Below are 26,712 nucleotides of genomic sequence, written 5' to 3' on the forward strand. Positions count from 1 at the left end.
TTCCCCAAATAGCATGCTTCATTGCATCTGTACTGCATGTTGCCTTGGGATGAGGAATCAGTAAAAGAGTATTGTGCATGTGACTAGAAGAGATAAAGTTGGGATCTGGTCAGTAAATGTTTCCAAAGTTCATTTTGTGTATTTAGGTGTTTATCATAAAAACACTACCTTTCTGCTGTCAGCAAAGATGATGTTCTGCAAGCGTTTGCAAGTCAAGTGGCAGGAGTATATCTTGTTACATTCTTTCACAGGAGGCATGCTCTTTGTCACCTTCAATCTGACATTTTACATGGATTAGGAACACGAGTCAGAAAGAAAAAACATACATTGTTTTCTCCCTGTGGCTGACTATTGCTGATCTTAAAAGTCAACAAATGTCAAATTTCAATTTTAGCTTTCTGAATTACCACATCAGGGACTGTAAAAATCAGTCTTAGTAGAGTTGATTGTTCTATTCCTTTCACATACAATGAGTGAAAAAAAAAAACAAAAAAACTTTTGCTATACCTGTCTGACAGCTGTTTACAATAATAATTTTGACCATCTGATAAAACAATCAGAATTGCCAAGGTATACTGGCTACATAAAGTGCTTTTTTTTTTTTCTGTTTGAGTGATGAAAGTTCCCCTGTTGTGACTTCAAGAATTTGCTCTTAATAGAAAATATAAAAAAGAGTTCTAGAAATTGACCATGTATCACTGAAAGAAGTGAAAGTCCCAGCATATATTTTATTGTGCAGGAAATTTTCATGGACACAAATGTAAATATAAAGAAAAGCTAATGACTTGCAAGGATATATAAATTTCAAAGCTATTTAAGAATTACATTCATGAGAAAAAAAATGTATGTTGCTCCAAAAGTAGTACCTACTATTTATTTACATGGAAACTGCAACAGATGCAAGGAATACAATAACACTATTTCACAGAGCAAATTCTCAGCTACAAAATGCTATTTTACAACATAGTCACCACCATTTGCTATGCATTTTCACCAGCAGTGAACAGGAGCATAAAAATATGCATGGCTATCTGGAATATGGCTTGTCTTTTATGCTACTGTTGCCACTGCTGAAATTGCGCCACCCACTGCCTCAGTGTGCTCACATGCACTGGTTGGTCTCCATAAATGTTCAGCAGCAAGCATCAATGAATGTCAATGGATGCAATTTTTTCTGCATGGAGAAATTCAGTGACACCCCCTTTGCTTCCATATCAGATGCCATTTTGTCAGACTGCCCCTCTGCTGCCATCTGTCACATGGCAACAGCATGTCGTGGAATACTGGCAGGAAGGTTCAATATCTACTGCCATACCAGCAACATCTACCTCTGACATTGTGAGCCAGTATAATAAAATAGGAGGCATTACTTTCAGAGCAGCCCTCGTATAAGGAAGCCATAGTCATTTTATCTTAGAATTGTAAACTTAAGTACTTTTAACTTTCCCTCCTTTATAGAGGTTATCCAGTGTAAAAAGGAAATGGCTACTAAATCAAAACAAACATTATTTAACTGCATAATTGCTTGGCACTATCTGAGTAAGGTATTAATCACAGAATCACAGAATTGTAGGGGCTTGTTTACAAGCATTAACACTCGCCACCATTATTTAATTGTACTTATAATGTTACTGCCCTCATTACTGTGCAATAAATTGATGCTGATTCTTCTTAAACTGTTTGATACTACCTCTCTGCCTGTTAGGTCTCAGAAGCAGACTGATTCTTTTTTTAATATTTTTTGAATTCTCTTTCCCAGATTTGCCAGTGTAACTACAAAGTTAACATAGGAAAAGTGATTGTATCACAGTAAATCCCTAGAATTTATTTTTAAGTCTTTAAAAGCCACAAGTCTTTGTGGTCATTATTGATTTTGCCAGCATTTAAATGAGTGTTGAATATGTCTCTTAAAGCAAACAGGCAAACAAACAAAAAGAAAGTGAACTTTAGGCAGAGACAAAGAGAGTGTCTGCTTCAGACTGCAGATGAGTAAACAGTGGTTGCCATACTACAAACATCCATCACCTGTTTTTGCAGCAATCTTTGGAAAAACAGGTCTGCTGCTGCTGCCACTTCTGAGGCTGAGGTGAGGGTTAGATTGCATACCAGGTATTTACTCCCAGCAGCCCTCAAGCCCACATACCCAGCTGCTGCAGTTAACACCCATATCCCATTGTATTTTTTTTTTTTTATTTTATTTTTTGCAGGGCAGACAGCAGCAACAAGCCAGCATTTCCCACGTTTTCCCTTGTTCTCTAGGCAGCTCTACCATTTTTCTCCCTTTCCTAGGACAAGAGAATCCCAGGTCCAGTCTAGCTTCTACTTCTCACCTTGAGGATGGCAAAGTTACATTTGCACATACATTGTGGAGAAGTTTTGAGGCAAGGCAACAAGGTGTATATACTGGTGCCACTTCAGATCGATTCTAAATCAATGCTTTCTTTGTGTTAATCCATACAAACCTTTTACTTTGACACCTAGTAGAATTGGCTGCCAAACAAACACACTCCACCACAGTATTCATTGAGTAGCTTGGCATGAAATAATGTTAAGGTTAGCCAAAATTTCTAGGCTATAAAATTTCAGATTATTAGGTTTACACTTGGTCAGTCAATGTGACTTGAATATTAAGCAAGATCCTTGTGCAACAATTCCAGGGTGTAGTCCAAGTGTTTAGAAGACCATGTAATAGAGTTTCACACATCAGATCAATATCGGTTTCACCTTTTGAAACAAACTCCGCTAGTTCTTACTGAATAATGGAGCTTCTTTTCACACCCTCATCCAAAGCCCATGGAAGCCCACATAAGTACTCCTATGGAATTCTAGAAGTTTTGCATTGGGCCTCAAATGATGAGACATGCTAAAGTTGCTCTAAAGAGCAACTTGGAACAAGAATTCACAATATCAAGCTCTATTTTTTCCATGCCTGGATGATGGAGTATTCAAAAAGAGCGCATTTGATTTTGACTGAAAGCATTTGGCTGCAGTTGCTGTATTTCCTACTTGTAGCAAACCAAATAAAAGGGCAACATTTTGTAAATGTAATATCACTCTTATAATAAATTAAATTATAAGTGGCAAAATTACCACTGCTTTGCTAGATATTTGAAATACATAATCTCCTCAGCAATGACTCATATAATAACCTGAACAACAACAATAAACTATCAGAAATTCCTGGTAAGTTCTAAATAGCCTCAAAAAGAGACAGTTTTTATTTTAGATGCTAAGATGTAACACTGATTCTGCCAATGTAGCACACTTTAAGCACATTAAAGTATATCCACCAGAGGGATGTTGTATCAGTGTAATTACAACAACATTCAGTTACTTGGTTGAAAACTAAGTTTTAATTCTGACAGAAAATCTCTGAAATAGAATGAAAAAGAGTTCTACCACAAACACACATGCAAAAATTATGGGGGAAATGTTCAAAAGTTGATAATAGATTACAAAACCACTTTATGTCATACTACATAATGTTTAAAATAATTCTATAAATATTTCAGTAATAAAAAATTATGAGATTTTGAAATGTTCAAATTATTCAGTTTTGACTTTAGCAGGATATACTTTTCTTCTCTTAAATATCAAATGAATGCAATTACAAAAATCTTTTGCTTTTGTCAAAATAGGATTTCCTCATGTACAAATGGCATGCTAAAACACCTTTGATCTGGTGCATAGAATAGGTCAAGTAGTGTAGCTTTTCTAACCAGACAAGGCATAATGACCTTCTATGCTTTACACAAGTTATGGAAGACAGTTCTGCTAGCAGCTGTATTTCTTTATTACTTTTGCTTTTTAACATAAACTATTACTATGGAAATGAAAGAATTAACCAGCTTAAGTGATACATCTGCTATCATAAACTCCCTTTTTGTTTACTCTTATTTCATAACTTACCTACAAGTACTTTCCTCTGCTAGGTATGAATCAGCTTTCAGTGGCAAGCTATCAGAACCAGCGGACAGCAAATGAAATCACTTTTTCTCTAGTTACTACCATTTGCCTACATATAACTGAAAGGAAAACTGAGACTTGCAGAATGAAATCTCTTACTGTTAGAGCATTTATAATGCTATTTTTCTAAAACGTTGTCTTAGTTTCAGCTGGAATGGAATTGTTTTCTTCAGAGTATCTGGTAAGATGCTATGTTTTGGTTCTAGGAGAAAAACAATGTTGATAACACACCAATGTTTTTAGTTACTGCTCAGCAGTGCTGTACAGAGCCAAGGCCATTTGCTGTGAAGGGCCCAAGGAGCTGGGAGGGAACAGAATTAAGACAGCTGACTTAAACGGGCTAAAGGGACATTCCATACTATATGACATCATGCGGAAGGAGTTTTGAGGGTGTGGGAGTTTATCTCTCTCTCTTCAGCTGCTCCAGGTGCTAGCTGGGCATCAGTCAGGGAGGGTGGTAAGCCATTACTTGTGCATCACTTGTTATATACATTTTTATATATATATATATATAGTCATAACTATGTTCCTTTTCCTTTTCTCTATCTTAGTTTTATCTCAGCACACAAGTTCTACTTTGTTTTTTTGATTCTCTCCCCCATCCCAGTAGGAAGGGGAAGAGTAAGTGAAAGACTCAGTGGTGCTAAGCCACCTGCCACTTCAAACCATAACAAAGGTTCTTCCTGATACTAAAATACAAATAAACTTTACAACAACAACAAATCATTAATGAACAGAAGAATACACATCAGAGTCTGCACTCTGACCATGCTTTTCCAGATGTTCCAGGTGTGGAGGGTACAATGTTTAATATCAAGTTTGCTTATTTAAAAACAAGAGGGCTACTCTCCAGAAGTTATGCCTCCTATTTTAATATGCCTGTGACATCAGAGGCAGACGTTGGTGAGATGACAGTAGAGGTTGAACCTTCCCACCAATATTCCATTTATTTCTGTTGCCACGTGACAGATGGCAGCAGAAGGGTAGTCTTACAAATTAAACTTAATTGTTTTATCCTGATATATGAAAAGAAATATATGATCAGTGGGAAATCTACTCTATTTCTTTCTAAAAGTTTTGTTGCTGTTGCCATTTAACAAAATGGTTAGCTTTTCAGTGTTAATATTGACAGAATGATGTACATTTTCTCCTGATCCTGAAAAATTATTCAATAATTAGGCACTGGGAAATTGCTAATGACTGCTCATTATATTCATAAAGGTTTTGCACTTAAATATAATGCTATATTTGGCACCAATTCAAAAAATGTTCTTGCTATGATATGGTCCAATAGAAATTTAGAGTAGGATATGGCAGTATGCCCAAACTTTTTATCGTAATACATTTTACTATTGCAGGGAAGATTATGCATCTATAGTGGCATAATGAAAGAGCAGTTTCTGTCTTCAGACTACGCACACAGAGCAGAATACTTTCAGCATTTTATTCTCAAAATGGGCCTACATCTTTCAGCCAGACACCTAAGTGTTGCACATGGTGTAAAGAAAGTGAGGCACAACCAAGAAGCACTTTTAACAGACACAATGGGCCAAAACCCTGGCAGTAGTCGAAGATCATACACATACTGGGCAACGGAAACGTGCCAGTCTGGGCATTAAATTCCATGCTGAGTGATAAGCTTAACAATTGGAATATTGAGAGGACTATAGGGAAACTGATTTTATAAACATTAAGGCAATAAAGATCATAAACATTCATTTACATATTTTACATATTATACTCATGTCAAAATACAGCAGTGTTTCCGATTATGGTTATTTGCTTCTGTAGTGCACATGAGCTCTGTTTCGGTTTAGGTTGTAGATGTAGCCAGAGCACACTACACCTTCATTGTAATAGCTTCCCTGTCTTGGTAAGGAAAGGACAAGTGAGGAAAGAGGATGGGTCTTGGAAGTCAAGAGGTTCATCAGAGCCTAGAAAATTCACTCAATACAGAGTCTATGAGATGAACTCTGGTTTTCTGCTAAACGGTTTGGCTCTGCGCTAGTATCTAACCAACGAGAGAGAACACAAACACTCTAGATTTTAATACTACACATAAATCTCTGCTTTCAGTAGGTTTCAAATACAACTTTCTAAGATCACACTTTGTCACCAGCAATGCTTTGTTTTTTCTTCCTCGTCTTGCAATAGCCAGCATTCCTCATGTCAGCACAGTGCAAGGTGACAAACCTGTGAGCTCACAGCCTTGTGTTCTTGTCCAAATCACGGATCTGTTTTGCATTTACCAACGCTGTTGATGTGTTTGATGCTGTCCAGCACTGCTGACTGTCAAATATGCTGCATGTGAGAGAACAATTATTTGTTTTACTGGCTGCTTAACCACAATTGATTTTTCAGCTCGGATAAGTAAGCAGAGCAAGTAAACATAGCGCACTGAAGTCTGTGGATTCACTACTTTATATCAGCTGAAGACTGAGTCAGAAATAAAGCTCTTTTTTCAGTATTGGCTATGGAACTTGGAGGTTTCACGGCTCTCGTCAGCAGGGATGTGTGTTGTTTATTTCAATTCCTAGGAGAAAAAAGAAGAAAGAACTTCCATTCAGAAATATTAGGCTTTTCCAGGAAAAGCCTGTTTGACAGAGAGCGCTGACATTTCTGGTATAATTGTTATTGGTATTACTACCTGAACAGCGCAGAACAAACTGCAGGAAATTACAGGGTTTTCATGTGAACCAGGCAGTACAGATTTGAGCTTCCCGGCAGCATCTGTTCCCCTCCAGACTGTGAGAACCTCGAAACTCCAGCAACTGCAGGGTGGTGGCTCTTTGCTTGCACTGCTTGTCATAATCTGCTTTTAGAATCCCACTTCACAAAGCAGGGGTTCTGGCCCAGGTCACTGAGCAGACCATCTGCATGTCCAGCCAGTGTTCAACAGCAGCCAAAGGGGGGCACCTTCACTGCTAATTCCTGCGGCTGAAAAACTGTCACGGACGATTTCTTTCAGAGGAGGTAACAGAGATGAACTTGGGTTGCCAAAGCTAAGCAGAAATGCTGACAGGACCAAAGTCGTGCAGAACTAACCACAATTGTGGTGTAGATGCCATAGCCACGTGTTTGGATATTACTTCGCTCCAAAGCTCAAATTAGGCCCCAAGACAGATTCTTGTGACCCAAAGAGCACCGTAGCATCCTGACTGTCACTGAAACACAAGTGGGATCTCCGCCCATATGTGCTACTTCCTGGCTTACACACATCCAGTTCAAATAGCAGTTTTCTAAGGAAAGAAAAGCCCATAGCAGCTTTGTTCTCACGCTCATTCTGCCTTCATTTCGCAGATGTGTTCACACAGGTTACAGCTGCACAGTTCTTCTCCATCAGTCCTCTGTTTGTATTTGTTCTTTATGATCGCTTACAGGAAAAAAGAGAAAGTGAGAAGCAGATATCTTCTGTGACAAAACAGAGCTTGGAAGACACTGTAGGCACAGGGAATAATTGCAATATGTATTCAACATCTAAAATCTGCAATTATATCATTGCTTGACATTTTTAGATGTCAATAAATCTGTAAGAACAAATAGAAGCTAATGAGCTGATGCACCTTTGGAAAACCTGCACTTTCCTTGTGTGCACTATTCTTTCTCCTGAAGTCGTGGCTCGGGCGAAGCCCAAATAGCTGGGATGCTAAGCCCTGGGCGCATATATCTACAGCACTGATCTTGAGCGATGATGCGTTTCAAATGCCGCTATGAAAGAAAGCGGAAGAGCCTCAGAGAGAACAGCTTCCTGTCATTTAAATGCCACTTGATGGATACAATGTGAACAAAGAGCTGTTTCGTGGCATCCTCTAGGCTTTTGTTAAGATACATTCATTGAATTCTCATACCCTTTACTGTTTTTTCCCCTCCCTCTTGGAGAGATTTACTGTCAGTATTGCCTTTATGGTGAATACCATCCTTTGGAAGGTAATCAAATTAAGATTTTTTAATTTTATTTACTACATGTAGGATGTTTTTTACAAAGAAGACAAGTTCCCCTGGAAAGAGGTGATCAATGTTAATTTTCCAAAGGGCAGTGTGTGCCCGTGACATTTTATCTTTGGCTAATATTTATAAAATAAGCCTGTAGTTTGTCCTCAGCTCAGCCTGAAAATGCTGACTGAGAGTCCAAGTCGTATTGCTTGCTTCTGCTTGCGGACATCAGCTTGAACATAAATTCCTTTGCTGGCGTATTATCTCTTATCATTAACCACCAGGACAGTCCTTCTGCAACTTCTTCTGGACAAAAAAAGCAAGATAAGTGTATATTATAGCTTTGAAGAACCTAATTGAACCCTCTCTCAGGCAAAGTTCATCGGTGGTTAACTATAAAACGTGACTAATCTGTTTGCATTTGACCTAAAGGTGAATTAAGAAGCTGTCTATCTGCAAGAGCCCCAGCCTTTGCCATCCAGCAGATATTAGACACTGTATATGCATATCCGGCACTATGTTCACAATGGTGCGCGTGTGATGCTGATCCACAGATCTGTGTTTGGAGGCAATTTTGGATTCTCTTCCAGAACCCTCAAGAGATATATAGAGCATGTTCTCAGATCATAAATGCAAAACCTGGGGAGTTAATCATTCCTTTAAGATGTTTCTAACGCATCAATTATTAATGAAATCTCTAGGTTGTGTGGCTTTCTACTTTTATACCCATGTGTGCTTGTGGTGGAGAGGATGAAGGGGAGAGGCACATAAATCAGAGAAAGAATTATAATTAGAAACACTTGAGTTGGAAATCCTCATCTCCCGAACGCACTGCATTGCAACTGATGCGGCCTCAACTTCAGAAAGGTAAAACTTTGATCAGGAACAGAGCGCAGGCTAACATGCAGAATGTTCTAATGCCGAGTAAGAAAGCTAAGCTATGGATTGGTAACTGCCAGTGGAGGAAAGCTACTTGCAGCTGCAGACAAATGAGCCACGTCCAGAATCGCTGCTCACTGAGCGGCATCTCATAAGGTGTGACTGGGACTTTGCAGACACTGCTTCTGAGTAGTCTTCTAGGTATTAAAACCTTCAGCCACAAACAGAGTGTATTTATTATCACCTCCCTCCCTTTTCCAGAAGGTGTCTCTTTGCACGCTAACGTGCAGGCGTGGATGTGTTTCAGCAGGGGGATGTGAATCTTCTGTGTGAGTTACACTTCTCCAACCAGGTCATTCCTTTTTTTTTTTTTCATGTGGGAAAGTATTTTTAATCAAATTTTGCAGTTTGTAAAGCAAACAAACAGAGGAAAAGCCTCTGGATAGTATTTGCAGGTTTTTCTTTGGAAGGAGAAAGTGTAAGTGTTTTGCTGTAGAAGGAAAATATATAGTTTTTCATTGCTGGAATTCAAAATATGGTGACAGTACCAGTCTTAGAGAAGAGCTTGAAAATGAAAGAAGTACTTTACTTGAAGTCTCTTCTGGGAAGCAAATATCATTCATCCCCAGACCTGTGTAGCAAATATAAACACCAGTCAAGTTTAAAGAAGAAAAAGGCATAAAAACAGAAAGGAAGACCCTCATTTAGTTTATTTTGGAGACCTAAGGAAACAACTTTGAATGTGTGTAGGTGAACAAAAAATTCTGTATTGAGAGGGTTGAAGTTGCTTATGATGTTTCCTCTTATAAAATGAGGAGGAGGAGAGAGAGAAAACGATCGTGTTGAAACCCAGGACACTGTATGCAACAGGCTTACCTTTAGGAAATTTCTGTACCACACTTATTTATGCTTGTCCTAATAGAATTATAGTGGATACCTTAAAGTGAGAATCTGATACTGTCTGTGCTGTGACATCCGTTAATTGAAGAATGACTTCTCTTCTGAATCTTCTGTAGGCTTTTTCCCTAACCTACATGGTCTTACTGGATTGACAATGCTGGTCATCATATGTACCTCCTGCTCACCTGACAGAAAGGCAACACTCTAATCAGGCTGCACACTATAAATTCTTATCAAATCTGTGAAACAAACCTGAAACAAATAGCTCTGCCTTCATTGCAGTTCTTAAGCCTGTTCATGATAAAAAAAAAAAAAAAAAAAGTCATTTTGTATGGCTTACAAATAGGTGCCCAAAACCTGGTACCCCTGAAGTTCTGAATTCACTCACACTGAGTCAACTGCCTCACTTACTGTTTACATCTGTACAATTATAATTTAGAAGAAACTAGGCTTTGGGCTTTTTTTTTCCCTATCATCCAGAATAGTTTGCTGCTATTATTCCTGAGCTTTTAAAAAAGCACCTTAAAGACATTGCTAATGACTTAATTTGGGTTTAATTTGAACTGGTTTAATACAGAGGGAAAAAAGGCTGACAAACACATTGTGTAAATTATTTTAGTGAGATATTTAATTAGATGTTTTCATACAGCACTGCAGAAGTCATAAAAAAAGATAAACTGGTTTTCAGTAGTAGTGAAATCTGGAGTGCATTGGTGACAACTTCCTGGCATAGTTGATATTTTGGAAAGTAGATGACATATGTTGTTAATTTTTTCCTATTGCATGTGAAATTACAAAACAATTTAAAAAAAAAAGCAATACAAAAAACCTTATTCAAGGTAACCTGCACTAAGAATATATCTTTTTATTTATTTGTAGAGAGATAAATAATTTATTGCACAGTGGAAGAGTTAAAGAATAAAGGCTCAGTTAAGTCTTCCCTCACAGAGAAAACAGCATTGTAACTTCACAGAAATAGCTGAGATTTCAACCTTCATCAGTCTGGAATGTGAATAGCAACTGCCTTCAGGTGTGTGAAATAATAGTTTTATCCTTTAGAGAAAATTATTTGTCTTTGGTTCCCAAAATTATTCATCACTTGCATAGAGTTATGCTTCATTTAAAAAAAAAATCCTTGAAACAATATTGAAAACCTAATAATTTTTATTCTATTTTTGATCATGGTTGTATATACAAAAAAAAAAAAAAAAAAAAAAAAAAAAAACACCAGTGAATTCACACCAATCTACATTCTAGATATGTGCATGTAATATTATAAGTCACTTAAGACAGATACCAATGCCCCTCACGGGAAAAAGCAAAAGCATAACATAAATGGGGAGATCTTAAAATGTAAAGACCTCAAAGAGATACTGAAGAGTAAACTGTGGGTTTATAAATCAATTAATATTATTAGATATGCTGTAAATAAATTCTTTGTACCATTTTTTCCTACATAATCAATTTTCTGTCTATAAATAGTTTCAAACTTCATACAGACCAGCCTGCAGTTCATCCTGGAAATTCTGAATGCATTACAATATCTCAATGCCAATAATGGGAAAATGGAAAATTTCTCTTCCACTCTCTCTGTCTCTCAGAGGATACTGTGTATTGTGAAAACTAGGAAAACTCATGCTTGTTCACTATCTGAGGTGGAAACATTGGTCCTCCAAACTTCCAGTATCAATTTTTAGGACATACATACAGCAGGAAAGATAGTGGTCTAAAACTACAGCTGCAGCACAAGCACTCAAGGAAAAAGTTTAAAAGTTTAAGCTCAGTTTCTCAACATTGTGTGCCAGGAACCAGTACCCTGAGCCACGTAGTTACGTTACAGCCACTGCAGAATTTCTACCAACAAGTCTTCAATGAGTACAATGATCACGGCATTATCAGAGTCCCTGCAATATACACCATGATGCAGTCTTAAATCTCTGCTGTACCAGACAGAATTGGCTAGATGTGATGCATTCTTCAAACGAAAAAGGGATTTCACTGTTAGTACTCCACAATTATTGCTGCTGTATAAATATCAAGTGACAGTTGAGTACATTAGGCATTACATGCAGTACTCCCTATGAGCTAAAACCATCATAATTACACTGCACGGGAAACTCTATTTGCAAATATTGACATAGTATTGTGGCACACTTACATTCTTCAATGCATATTTATTTATTTATTTACATTTTGAACTTCCAAAATAGCAGACTTCGTACTCAATAACTAATCACTTGCTGTGGCAAAATGTAAACAGTAATGTCATACAGCATTTAAAGGAGCAGGTTTCTGTTTCACACTAGGTTGTATTTACCAGATTGTAGTATTTTTAAATGTACAGCATCTTCCTTGTGTGGATTTGTCAAATCATTTCAGTAAAGAATAAAATGTCATTGTGTATAATCAAACATTTTTGAACTCTGTTGTGACAGTTTGAAAAGACGCTGATATCCTTAATGTAGACAAGTAAGTACAGGCAAACTTGACATACACTTGGAACTGTTTTGCCTGTCTGCAACTGATTTAGACCTGTACTATCACAGACAATGAAGTTTTACAATCCTAACTCATACACAGTCTACTTTAAAAGCAATTAGAGTTGTTGTTGCCAATGATGATAATATTCCTTTGAATTTATTGTCCTGCAGTTTCTTCAACACACACAGCGCACAATATGCTTGCCTCTACCATAGCTCAAGTACTAACTAATGCCAGTGTGTCAGGACAAGGGATGATATACTGCAGAACTTCAGTTTCAGAGAGGGTACAGCATGAACAAGTCTGTACATGTCTCTTGTACACAATCTGTTTTTATTTTTGCAAATCATCTCTCAAGTTTATCTCCACAGACTACTGTTTCTATTCGATTCCATGTTATCCTGAATGTTCATTATCTTGTACAGACCTACACATCCTGCTTCCTAACATTTTCCCACTTGTATTTAGTTGCACGTTCATTGATTACAGTTTTGGCAAACAGTGACAAGCTATTCAACCTCATCATCAGCAGAAGAAATTGACTTTTTCCAGTTAAAATAGTTAGTAATGTAATAGTTTCACCATTAAAAAAAACAACTGTCAGAATAATGAAAAAATTAAGGAAGACTAAATATCAATTTAATTAACATTCACTGTATGAAAATGCTCAGATTAAAAAATACTCAGGATTCTGCCAGTCTCAATACCGGAATAACAGGGAGTCTTGGTCTTTGTACTGCATAGCCTAACCTCAAAGAAAACTGAATATTTAAACACAATTACCATGGGAGAAAATGATTAAATTGTCTGCCACAAGGCTTTATAAGATTCACTTAATATTTAAGTCTACTTAAATACCCAGAATGGAAGAAACAGTTGAAGGCCTCCACATTCTGCGCACTTTTCTTGTCCTTTTAACTTACACAGCCTCACATACACATGTCAGACCACTCTTTAACAGCTTGCTGCCTATTTCTGTAGGAATTAATATTTCATTAAAATAAAGGTTAGCACCGTGGGGTGTTAATGGCACTGCATTTCTATTCACAACACTAAGTGTAACTTGAATCATCAGTAGAAGAAGCAGAAGGAACAGAAGAAATGACCTTCCTTGAAAGATACTGCAGGAAGAGAACTGTCAATAAAAAGGAGAAGGTGTTTTGCCTATTCCCTTACAAAAAGCTAATTCCTGTTTATGCTCTTGGAGAATAGGCTTCTTTCTGAGCCATCGACTTGGCACAAAAGAATCTCTTGCCAACATGGAAGTGAAATAAGAGCTCACACATTCCATGCAATGTCCTGCTGCTCATCTGCAGCAATCAAATATACATGAAGCTCTGTGCTCTTTCAAAATGGTAACAAGTTTAGCACCAGCGGATTAGAGAAATCGATGACTTTATCTTCTGTTACCCTGTTCTCTTTAAAATTCCAAATCAGGCAAACAAATACATGATGCAAATGCTGTAAAAAAGACCGTAATGCCAAAAGCAAACCCTGCTTAATGCAGATAATTTTTCTACAACTACATTATTTCTGAATACAGTCTTCTGACTGTGCTAAAAATACTATAAATCCTTTTGAATTATGCTCAAACTGCCTGAAATCTCTGTATTTTTCTTTAGATAGCTTGATTCCAATAATTTCATGATTAAAAAAGCAAAAAAACAAACAACAAAGCAATCTAAACATATCTAAAAGCATAAATGTAATAGCCATTTCTAAGTAAAAAAATAAGCAACATATTCACTCTGCAATAGAGAATGCATTTTGAAAGCAGTTGCTTCTCAAACCCACTAATGCCTGAAGACACTTTTAAAAAGCTTCACTACAAATCAATTTCTTTCTATTACATGTAGTTCAAACATCTGCAGGAAGGAACTCCAAACTAGATCCACCTAGATACGAGCATTTTATGTCTGTATAAATTTTCACTTACAGATGACAATTTAGATTCAGTGATATGTACTAATTACTAAGATTACTAAGATTTTTTTTGTTTGAACTTTGTGTTTGCATAACTACCATGTCCCTAAAGATTATTCTAAGATTTCAACGAAGCAACTCATACAAGACTTGAAGACTTTCCTTACAGCATACAAAGGTGTATAATAAGGATAGAAGAAATATAGGATGATGTTTCTTACCATTCAGAAATCCCAGCATCTACAAGGGCCCCATTCTATGATTAATGAGAAAACAATGTAAAATCAAAAGGAAAATTCTGATGTTGATGATCTAGATTTTAGAAAAAAAATTCTAAGATCATATGGAGATGTTCTTAGCAAAGCATAGTGAAAGCAAAGATGTCTGTTTTCTTCTAATTTCAAGCTAGATCTCCTCTGAAGCTCTATCAGAGTCTGAATTTTCAGCCTCAACCCTGTGAAAGGACACACTGTAGAAATATACTACATTAAAAGATTTCAAATCATGATAGGACAGTATTTTTTCATTCCTCTCTCCCTTTTCCCACCCCCAAAAAGAAAAAAAGAGTCTGAAAGGAGGTCAGCCTTCTTAACCAGTATTCATCTCAGGATCTTCCTCTATGCTTTTTTCAGACACATTAATCTAGTATGGAGTAAATCCATTTTCTAAGCTCTCACCAGAACTGGTACTGGTGAGTTTACTGAAACACTATTGTCAGTCCAAGCATTTCACATTACAAGAATTTTAGATTTCAAGAAAAGATAAACTTATGTTGCATCTACAGGACAATAACTAAAGAAGTTGGAAAAATAATTCACTTTTGTTTCTATGATTGTAATCAATTAATTAATAATTAATAATTAATTATGGATGTCTCTTCTACTAAAATATTAATTAATTATAATTAATATTAATTAATTAATAATTAGTAATTAATAATTAATTATGGATGTCTCTTCTACCGTTGCTGCCTTACTGCCCTTAGCTAGTACATTTCCCATGAATTGAAATATGTGAAAAACAAATTGTTTGTAATGGCATTGTATTAGCTACATGCTAAATAAAGGATAGATTTCTGGAGGGACTGAAGGTTAAGAAAAAGAGTAAGTTTTGTTTTGTTTTGTTTTGCTTTGCTTTATATTCTTAAATTAATTATCAGTAGTGCTTTCTGAGCAAAAAGAATAACCTTGGCTGGAAGACATTAAAAGAGTGTCATTCTAAATTACTCTCTGGAGAACAACTCCAGCAATTTTCTTCATTTTTTCTAGGTATTCTCTTTAAAAGTTCATCTAAAAAAATAATTAAGACAAAAACAGTCCCCAGAGGCAAGGGAAAGAAACAAAACAAAAAAAAAATAACAGGTTTGTAATGGAACTCTTATTGAGGCCTTAATTGAGAGGAGACATTTGATCTCTCTGTAATCACTGCCTTGATTTAAATGTCTTGAGTACAATAACTAAAGTATTATGGTATAATTGAAAGCAATAGAATGGAACAACCTTGGCTTGTTCTCAGTTCTTCCAGATCTCATTTTGTTAACGTCATTAAAGTCCATATTCTTATTGTTTAAAGGTAACCTCCTCCCATGAGATTAATCACAAGAACAATAGAAACGAAAATTGCTAATATACCACATGGATAAAAAAACTCCTGTGGATTCAGTATTTTGATAGTCAGAGTAACAAGATCTCTGAAGCTTTGAATAATTAGCCTTTCTGCAAGGAAGATGAGATCACTTTCCTTACACTTCAGTGTAAGAAACCTATTGAAGTTAGAAATTCATCAGAATAAACAAGGAGGAGTAATTGGGGAGATTAAAGAAAAAAGGAAATTTTTAGGGAAGTATCGTAAAGAAAAGAAAGAGCAAAAAGAAACTTGTTAAGCATTACACAAAGAAAAAGAAATGAAAAAGTAAAATTAATTAAAAAATAGATAAAAAATAGAAAATGTCTTTCTTTTAATTGTTGTGGTCTAGCTGAAGACCATTAATTTTAAAGCATCTTCCTATTCAGCAGACATAACACATACATGGGTAAGCAAGTTTTCAAATCCTTATTCTATCTATTTGTTTTGCAACGACTTTAGTACAAGGGCTTTGGAGGATTTTTTTTTTTTTTTGACAAGTAGAGGAGTAATACCCTGGTGGATGACTAAGGAAAAAGAAGCAGTGTTGAAAGTTGTTTCATTAGCAGGTTAATTCACTGTAAATGAAAAAAAAAAAACATGCAGGCAAGCACATATAGTACTTCAGGTATTGGAGGGTATTATTAAAATGGTCTGAGCTTGAAGCACATTTCTGAAAAAACTGAAGCATTATTCATAAAACTAAATTCAGGAAGTTTTTGCATATTCAAAACATGATTTAATTTCTAAAGTCTTTATTACATATATCATATGGGAAGCAAATAATAGGAAATAGATTTATTTTTTCTTTGTGCTACTCTTCAGCACAACAAAAAATAGATCGATCTTACATCCATTGTAGTAGAGGTTTTTGATTTTCCTGTAAAATCATTTTTATTTTAACCTTTTAACCAAGTTTGTCAAATCTTGCTCTTCAGAGATGGAAAATTATTTACATCCAACTGGTTATCTTTCAAACGGCTGAGTCTTTTGTTTCTATACCATAAAACTAACACTCACAGAATCATAGAATGGTTGAGAATGGAAGGGAATTCTGTAGGTCATCTGTTCCAATTAGATGTTCAGAGACACCTAGAGCAGGTTGCCCAGGTCCATGTCCAGGTGGCTTTTGACTGTCTACGAAGAGGAGACTCCAGTCTTTCTGGTCAACCTGTAAGAATATACCACCTATAAGAGCCAAAACCTCAAAGAAAAGCAGGGCAGTCCACAAGTGACTGAACAGTCACTGAACATTTCCCAGGTGAGATGCAGGTGACTCAGTTCTTTCAGAAGAGCTTTCTCATCATTAACAAATTTATCACAGAAGTTGCGGATTAGAGATCACAACAGAAATAAGACTTATGTAGAAGCTAGAACCCTCTCTGCAACTACTGTGTTAATGTCTGAAGGATCTTGAAGTGAACTTACACTGTGCTAAACTCATAAAATCATAGAATCTTCAGATTTGGAAGGGATCCACAAGGATCACTGAGTCCAACTCAAATGCATTGTGACAAGTGCGTGAAGAAATTCATAGTGTAATTACACCAGTTAGGCAATTCTTATAATTACTACTATTGTTTATTCATTCCACTGCCAGCTTAGAAGAACTGACAGTTTAAACAGAGAAAACTGTGAATTAAAGTCAAATCAGTTACTGATAAAACTTGTTAAAAATGATGCAGGAGTAGGTACAGCCAGACATGCTAGTTAATATGCATTAATTATCTCCGTAGGTTTTGATAACACTTAATCTTTTTGATGTTATTTAAATTAGAGAGCAAAGTGTTGCATTACTGGACCTGCAGGAGGAAGGATATCTCTGGACAGAGGTAAGACCATGGGCTTGAATAGTAAGTCATAGAATCATAGAATCATAGAATGATTTCGTGTTGGAAGGGACCTTTAAGATCATCTAGTTCCAATCCCCCTGCTATAGGCAGGGACATCTCCCTCTAGAACAGGTTGCTCAAAGCCCCATCCAGCCTGGCCTTGAATGCTTCCAGGGTGAGGACATCGACAGCCTCCCTCGGCAACCTGTTCCAGTGTCTCACCACCCTCACAGTAAAGAATTTATTTCTAATATCTATTCTAAGTCTACCCTCTGACAGTTAAAATCCATTTACCCTTGTCCTGTTGCCACACGCCCATATAAAAAGTCCCTCCTCAGCTTTCATGTAGGCCCCCTTCAAGTACTGGAAGGCAGCTATAAGGTCCTCCGAGAGCCTTCTCTGGGCTGAAAAGCCCTAACTCTCAGCCTGTCCTCATAGGGGAGGTGCTCCAGCCCTCTGATCATCTTCCTGGTCCTCCTCTGGACTCACTCCAACAGTGGGTAATGTCTTATTACAACAGTGGGCTGTCTTTTTTAGCATATTTTTCACTGCCACATGTTGCTAATACTGAACTTCAAACGCTACTTTTATTCAGTAGACTCCTACATTAGAATTGCATGGGCCAAATTCTTTGCTGCAATAGCTCCACTCAAGCTTAGAAAAAAATAAGAGGCCTAAGGGGGATGTAGGCAGTAACTCAGCAGAATGTTCAAGTCATCGGACTGGATTTAATATTAGGGTAGAAATCCATCAACTGAACTGTGAGGGCAGAACATTTTCTCTCTCTTAGGTATACAGCAGTCAAGTGCAACCCCTGGCAAGGACACTGCAATAAGAACTATCCAGGGGTTATTCAGTGATAAGCCTGAAAGGCTATTAAAAGCTTAGTCCAGGAGACACCATCACCATTTCAAACCTGTGCTCACCCTCAAAATAAGAACAATGGGGCATTGTACCATCATTCGGAAGTTCTGATTCACTCCCTCAATATGCATGGGGGCATATTGGGGGCATAGGTTTTAAACTTGGATTTTTAATTATGTTTGCCTTCAGAATGACAAGTTGGAGCGGAGGTAAGAGATCTCTTCTCAGCCTGCCACTGGAGGAACAACTGACTCATTTTCATTTGTAAGTACTAAGCATGGTTAAACCTTTGTTGACTTCCCAAGTGGACTAAGCGTATTCACCTCTGCTTTCAGCTAGCACTCAGCACCTTGAAGAACTGTGTCCTCTACTGAAACAATTGGCAGTCTTCCTTCCTCTGTTTATACCAGGTCCATGAAAGAAGCAAGTGCATAAAGAGATACGTGAGATTCACTTCAGAGGGTAAATATTCCTTCTGGAACGCTTGGAAAGAAATGCTTAAATTCTTTTCCATTTCACAGCATATCACTTTAGTATTCCTATAAGATAGTGGCACAGATGCTGTTTTTAGAATATACATATTCTCACAGGCAAGGACTCAGAAGATTGGCAGGGATGACTTTCCTGTGTTGGCTGGATCTGAGAAGCAGAGCATTTAGTGTGGATTCTGCTCATATTTTTTGAAACAACTGCTTCTAAAAAATAACACAAAATTTGATGAAAGTATGTCAGCTTTCTTGTGAGTGCCATAAAAAATTCCTTTGAGGCAAAGCACAACAGATCAATTTTCAGAGGGCTTTTTGCACTAGCAGAATCTGAAATCTCAGTTTCACAAAATTATTTTTCAAGATCAAAATATAGAAAACCACTACACACACATTCTTCAAATTTTAACAACATAATCAAGTTAGTAAGTGCTCAAAATACAACCTTTTTCACACACATGACAAATTTTTACTTAAACATAAAGAATGATACATATCATATGTAATAGCATGGTATAACACCATTATACAGTCATTTTTTAAACACATACTGATGCGTTTATAGATGTTCAGCATATGATATTTGTAGGATACTGTGATCTGAATGAGAGTATTTTATTAGTCTTCTCTAACTTCTTCCAGTGACATTATCATTATTCCTTTGAAATACACCTGTTCCTTTTCATGAACCTTGAAATAGAATGGTATTTTAATCATATATTTTATATTTCAAAACTTCATATATAAATGGGTATTTTAGAATTATATTTCTTTGTCCTACTGATCTAGATTCCTATCCCAGTAGCATCACTCGAGTACATAGTGACCAGAATGAAAAAAAAAAAACTACAACAACACTGTTTTCATGTCCACAAGCCAGTTCTAGAGCTTACTTCTGCAATGTCAGTGCCAAAAAGACCTTACAGCTTTTAAGTGAAATACCAGCGCAGGTATTCAGGTACTATGATGGTGACAAAGGCCTAGATATAACGATACTGAACAAAAAAGACTCATACTCAGTCCCAAAGGTTGACCACTAAATCTACAAAAAAACATAAATCTATTTAATTCTAATATTATTTTGTCGGTTCAACAAAACTATATAAGCTAACTAAGAACAGACATAGAATCATAGAATCATTAGAGTTGGAAGGGGCCTCTAAAGGTCATCTAGTCCAATTTCCCTGCAATGAACAGGAATGCCACAGTTCTATCAGGTCACCCAAGGACTGGTCCAATGTCGCCTTCAAAGTCTCCAGGGATGGGGCACCCATATCTCTGGGCAGACTGTGCCAGTGCCTTACCACCCTCACTTTTAAAGACTCTATCCTTATATCTAACCTAAATCTTCCATCTTTAAGCTTGAAACCATTTCCCCTTTTTCTTTCACAACAGACCCTCCTAAAGTCTGTCCTCTTCTTTCCTGTAGCTCCCCTTTACATACTGAAAGGCCACTATCAGGTCTCCCTGGGGCCTCTTCTCCAGGCTGGACAGCCCCAGCTCTCTCAGCCTGTCCTCATAGGAGAGGTGTTCCATCCCTCGGATAATTTTTGTGGCCCTCCTCTGTATGCGCTCCAGCAGGTCTATGTCTCTCCTGTACTGAGGACTCCACTTCTGGACTCTGGACAGTACTCCAGGTGAGGCCTCACCAGCACAGAGTAGAGGGGCAGGATCATCTCCCTCAACCTGCTGGCCGTGCTTCTTTTGATGCAGCCCAGGAAATGGTTGGCTTTCTGGGCTTCAAAGGCACATTTCTGACTCATGTCCAGCTTGCCATCCACCAGTACCCACAGGTCTTTTTCAGCAAGGCTACACTCAATCCTTTCATCCCCCAGCTTGTATTGGTAGTGGGGATTGCCTTGATCCAGGTGCAAGATCTTGCATTTGGATTTGTTGAACCTCATGAGGTTCACCTGGGCCTGTGTAGGTCCCTCTGGATGGCATCCTGTCCCCCTGGTGTGTCAGCTGCACCCTGAATCTTGGTATCATCAGCAGACTTGCTGAGGGTGCACTCGACCCCACTGTCAATGTCATTGATGAAGATATTTAAGAGTATCTGTCCCAGCACTGACCCCTGTGGAACACCACTTGTCACTGATCTCCACCGAGAGAGACATGGAGCCATAGACCACCATTCTCTGGACTCAATCCTGCAGCCAGCTTTTTGTTCACTAAACAGCCCACCCATCAAATCCATATCTTTCCAATTTGGAGAGAAGGATGTTGTGGGATGCCGTGTCAAAGGCCTTACTGAAGTCCAGATAGATGACATCAGTGGCTCTTTCCTTGTCCATTGATGCAGTTCTACCATCATAAAAGGCCACTAGGATGGTCAAGCAGGATTTGCCCTTGGTGAAGCCATTTTGATTCTCCCATATCACCTTCCTACCTTCCATCTGCCTTAGCATAGCTTCCAGGAGGATCTGCTCCATGATCTTTCCCAGCACAGAGGTGAGACTGGCAGGTTGGTAGATCCTGGGGTCATCCTTTTTACCCTTCTTAAAAATGGGTAAATGGGTGTGATGTTAACTTCTTTCCAGTCACCAGGGACTTCACCTGATCACTATGACTTTTCAAATATCATTGAGAGTGGCTTGGTGACTACATCAGGTAATTCCCTAGGTACCCTTAGATGCATCTCATTGGGACCCATAGACTTGTGGATGTTCAGGTTCCTCAGGTGGTCACGAATCTGATTTTCACTTACAGTGGAAGGAACGTTGCTTCCCCAATCCCATCCTACCAAATCAAACATTTGAGGGCTGTATGACGAGCAGTTATCAGAGAAGACTGAGGCAAAAAAAGTTAAGTACCTCAGTCTTCTCCTTGTCTGTTGCTACCATCTTGCCTGTGTCACTCACCAAGGGGGGAGTACACCCTCCTGGACTTTCCTTTTCTGGTTGAGGTACCCGTAGAAGCCTTTCTTGTTCTTTTTGGCATCCCTAGCCAAATTCAGTTCAATATGGGCCTTGGCTTTCCTGACCCCATCCCTATACAGCCGAGAAGTTTCCTTATTCTCTTCCCACATTACCCGTCCCTAATTCTACTGCCTCTGCATTTTCTTCTTGCTCTTCGGTTTGATCAGCAGGTCCCAGTTCAGCCATGCCAGTCTTTTGTCTTCCTTTAATGACTTGCTACAACTAGGGATGGAGAGCTCTTGCATGCTGAGGAAAGCTTCCTTAAAGATCTGCCAGCTCAGCTCTGCACCCTTACCCATGAGGACAATTTCCCAGGGTATTTTTTTTACTAATTCCCTAAAGAGCTGGAAGTTAGCTTTCCTAAAATATAGTGCCCTAATTTTACTCTTTGTCTGTCTCTTATCTCTCTGGAGCATGAACTCAACCATAGCATGGTCACTACATCTCAGGCAACCTCCAATGGGAATGTCTATTACTTGATTCAGGAAGTTGTCCTTAATGCATTCCAGAATTCTCTTGGTTTGCCTACAGCTCACCATGCTATTTTTGCAGCAGATGTCTGGGTGGTTGAATTCCCCCAGCAGGACAAATGTTTGTGATTGCAACACCTCCTGTAGCTGGAGGTAGAAGGCCTCATCAACAGGCTCTTCTTGATCGGTTGGCCTGTAGTAGACACCAACCACAAGCAAGGCTCCCTTTGATGTGTCGGTCTCTGTCACCCATAGGCTTTTGACTTGCTCATGACTATTCTTTAGGGACAGCTCTTCACATTCTATTCCCTTCTTGATGTAGATAGCAACACCCCCCCTTCCTCACCTGCCCCTTCTGAAGAGCTTGTAGCCATAGATAGCCACACTCCAGCTACACAGTAAAATCAGGTCATACTTAGTTTAAACAATAATGAGTTTCTTTACACAGAAAGTAAAAGAAGATTATGACATTGGGTCTGGATCTGGTGCCTTTCTTTGTTGTAACTCATTATAATGTACTGAATTTTCAGTTATTTTTTTCAGATTAAATGAACCCAAGTTAGTCTAATTTCTTATTTCAAGAGTTAACTAGTTAAACAAGCAGTCAATGCAATGGAAATCTAGCAAAACATTTTCTGGAGGGGGAGAAGCTTGGTTTGTAACTGCCTCATACAAATATTTTCTGCACTCTCTCCTGCGATAGGCATCTCTCCATTGATATCACCTCTTATTAAACTCCTCTCTTGTCTCCACTTCATGTCTGTCCTTATATTAAAAAAGCCCACTCTGATTTATGAAAAGAGAAAAAAGCTAAATAAAGGGATATAAAACAAACAAACAAAAAGGAATATTTCCTTTGTCTGGAGTTCTGTTGCTGAGTTCTTCCTGATTGACTGGATGGTAAGTGGAGGTATGCCTGGAACATGTTGATAAGAATGCATCCCAGGTTTTTGTGGGTGCAGAGGAGTGTGCAAAGGAAAGGAGAAGTGCTGCAGTCTGACTTCTGAGTTAGATTTTGAAGTACATGGAATAGGAGCTACAACCTATACAAACATGCATAGATATGAGTCACAATCTTCTTTTTATGGCAACATGTAATGCCAACGTAGAATACAATGCCAATCAAATAAATCAATGGGAAATGCACTGTCTGTGGCTGTAGGTTACAAAGATAAATGCTTGAAATAAAAATAAGTAGTTTTCCTTGCATTCTAAGTAATCTTAAAGAAAGGAAGAGTATTTTTCCATAACCAGAATGTCAACATACCAGAAACACACCAAGAAAAAATGTTTGTTTGTATAATAAAAAGCTAGACAATTCTGGTTTCATTGTTTTTTTTTTTGTTTTCTCTCCTATCAAGGTAGAAATAATACTTTTAACTTTCAGATAATACTCAAAATTACTAAGGTAAGCTTTCATTAATCTTTACAGATTCTTTCATTTTTGAGCAACTATGCAGAAATAAAAACATTTAGTGTGTCCCCTCAAAATTACTTCCATACAAAACAATGAGAATAAGATATTCTAAAATATTCTGTTTTATCCTTACATTGTTTTCAGTTGCTATTGGACTTTAAAAGCTCCTTCTTGCTGTCCTTTTTTAGAGACTTTGCACCTGTAGTAGAAAGCTAAAAGAAAACTCAGCCACAAAACTCAAATGCTGCTTCATGTATCTGAGATTGACTGCATTTTTTAAAATATCTTGATTTAAAGATCTGAAATAAACTTTGAAAAGAATGCTGTATCCCTCCAGCTCAGTTCAGTTTGAATCTCAGTCACCATTTTCCTTTGATAGTCTTTGTAAGTTGCAGGCACAGCCTCAAGCAAAGACAATTTGGAAAAATGCTGTAAGGATGCATTTTTCATGCCAATAAGCAAGAGATAAATTTAAACCCAAGGGCCTGCCATGTAAGAAATATAATCACTTACAAAAAATAAAATTAAAATACACAATATTTAAATAAATTATATTGCATTAGATGTAGTTTCAAGATAATAAAGGCTAAAAAATATCATTACTATATTCAGTGTTACATTGGAAAATAAATATTATTCAATATTCTTAAATGTGTAATGCAAATTTATACAGCTGTTGGATCATGATGCTACTTTCTAAAGCACCTCAGGGTTCTTTTCCCACCACAGAAAATTGCAGTGGATTTCTATTCAAACTTTGACCCAGTCCAACCTTCTTCAATTCATAAAATCTTAACAGATAGAGTTAGAGAAGAATGAGTAAGTATGTGAAAACATACAGTGATCCTACATTAATATAATGTTATGATTGAACCCCTTCAAATTATAATAATACAGAAATACTTTAGATTTTAAGTCCCAAGGGCAAAATTAACTTGAATTTATTATATGTACACAGGAGTGTATTTTTTCTGAATATATTTTCTACTTAAAACTATAAGAGGAAAGAAAAGCTTACTTTATGGTGGTTTTTTCTTTCTGTTATGAGCAAGAAGCCCTTCTACACAGATAAAAACAAATATTTCTGATCATAGAACATAATATTTTAAAAGTCTGATTTATGTTTTACTGATGCTTTGTAAGACTTATCCAGGCAAATAAAAAAATACTGCTTGTACTGACAGCTCTTCAGAAATGCTCAAAGAAATCTGTTCACCAATGAAGTCTGTATGTCTTCTTGAACAGAAATCTCAAGGGATGTCAAAAGGAAGATAATGCCTTGAGCCTTAGAGAATTTTACAGTTTGGTTTGAATTTAAAGTCAGTTTTCTTCCCTTCTTCTCTCCCTCCGTTTTTCTCCTCTCCCTTCTTTCTTTTTTTCTTCCTCCCTCTCCCTGGCAAAGGATTCAGTTAATTTGCTACTAATGCTGGTGCCCACTGCAAGCAGCACGGTGAAGCCTCTGATCTTAGGGACCAGAGGAGCAGAGGAAGAGCCTACATAACTGCAATAAATGGGGTAGAAATGAAGAAGTGCATGTGTACAACTAAATTAGACCACATTATTTTCTTTTCCTATAAAAACACACTTGGTCTAATAATGACTAGAAAAAATATCAGTTATATTAACAATAAATTATTGGGTTTCATTATATGTACATAGCGTGTGCTTTCTCTATCCATAAGCAAGATTTTGAAAGTGATACGCAAGATAGGTTGTACTCAACTGATCACGTAGGACTAACAACCTGTAATATTTTTTAATGTCAGTTTGTAGAAAAACATGAAAAAAAGGAACAACAAAAATCTGATTTAAAGAAGCAGTTCCTGCTTTTGAATAGGTATAACCCACATTTTCTATCTGAGCTAAAGTGAAGAAAATAGTGACTAGGATGAATTATGATTACATATCTGTGGTGTTTACTATTTCATTTTGTTGTTTTGTAGCACGCTTGGACCAGAGCAGCAGAGAAATACTCAGGAAAAGATGCTTATGCATTGTGAACATGCAGTATGATAGCACTTACACAGCTAGAAGAAAGTGTATCCTTTGGCCCAGCCTGCACAGATATAAGGTTTTTTTTATGCACTTATCTTGCCCCAGAGATCTGTCTGGTCTAACTTTCATCCATCTCTAAGGGAAGTCTATGAACACAAGTACCCTTTCTTGGTCAGAATGCTATAGAAAACATAGAAAGAGGCATTCTTCCAGTACTTTTAAAGGATCAAAACTGCCCTTGAGGTAACCTCAAGGTATTTCAGGGAAGGTATAGAGAAACAGAATTTGCCTTTTCAGTTTTCTTGAACAAACGTGTTGATTGGTATGCTGTCACATTCTCAAATTCACAGTAGCTGCACATCAGCAAATATATTTGGAATCCCAAGTGCTGTCTTTGTACTCAGCAAAATCATCCTTAAGACAATAGGCAAGTAACGGTATAAATTGATGTTGGTGATCAAACACTCCAATGGAAAAAGTCTGCAAGTTTTAATTTTTCAGTTTATTTTTGATGTACAGCTGGCTGTGTGTTTTTTTAAGGCATAGACCAGACAGCTTCAGATAAAATGAAAAATGTGTCTAGGATTTTGTTGTCCAAACACTTTGAAATACTTTCCAGTTTTGGTCAACTAAAACAAAACATTCAGATGACATTTTTACATGTTCTGTACATGTAGACAATTTCAGGCATGGGCTACATGGCTTTTCTAATAATAGAGAACCTGGTGACATAACCATGAATAAATAGGGTGGTAGGACTGGACATGAGCCAGCAGTGTGCGCTGGCAGCCCGGAAGGCCAACTATGTTCTGGGCTGCATTAAAAGAGGAGTGGCCAGCAGGGAGAGGGAGGTGATGGTCCCACTCTACTCGGCTCTTGTGAAGCCCCATCTGGAGTACTGCGTCCAGGCCTGGGGCCCTCAGTACAAGAAAGATGCGGAGCTCTTGGAACAGGTCCAGAGGAGGGCCACCAAGATGATCAGAGGGCTGGAGCACCTCTCCTATGAAGAAAGGTTGAGGGAACTGG

General features: G+C 37.5%; 3 long non-coding RNA genes across 3 annotated transcripts in view; 1 reads left to right on the forward strand and 2 right to left on the reverse strand.

The window, feature by feature from the left end:
* LOC110394199 lies at positions 6,372-6,735 on the reverse strand. Its single transcript, XR_002435441.1, has 2 exons — positions 6,614-6,735; positions 6,372-6,499 (listed from the first exon to the last, which is right to left on the reverse strand). It is a non-coding gene; the product is annotated as an uncharacterized LOC110394199 (long non-coding RNA).
* LOC110394200 lies at positions 6,852-26,560 on the forward strand. The gene is made up of 6 exons (XR_002435442.1): positions 6,852-6,939; positions 7,267-10,708; positions 17,483-17,537; positions 18,591-18,610; positions 18,737-18,863; positions 25,635-26,560. It is a non-coding gene; the product is annotated as an uncharacterized LOC110394200 (long non-coding RNA).
* LOC110394201 overlaps positions 16,337-26,712 on the reverse strand; it is a 34,479-nt gene continuing 24,103 nt past the window's right edge. The window contains exon 3 of the long non-coding RNA XR_002435443.1: positions 16,337-16,876. This is a non-coding gene — a long non-coding RNA (uncharacterized LOC110394201). The remainder of the gene's footprint in view (positions 16,877-26,712) is intronic.

The sequence above is a fragment of the Numida meleagris genome, chromosome 2, assembly GCF_002078875.1.
Source record: "Numida meleagris isolate 19003 breed g44 Domestic line chromosome 2, NumMel1.0, whole genome shotgun sequence".
In the NCBI taxonomy this organism is placed as follows: Eukaryota; Metazoa; Chordata; class Aves; order Galliformes; family Numididae; genus Numida; species Numida meleagris.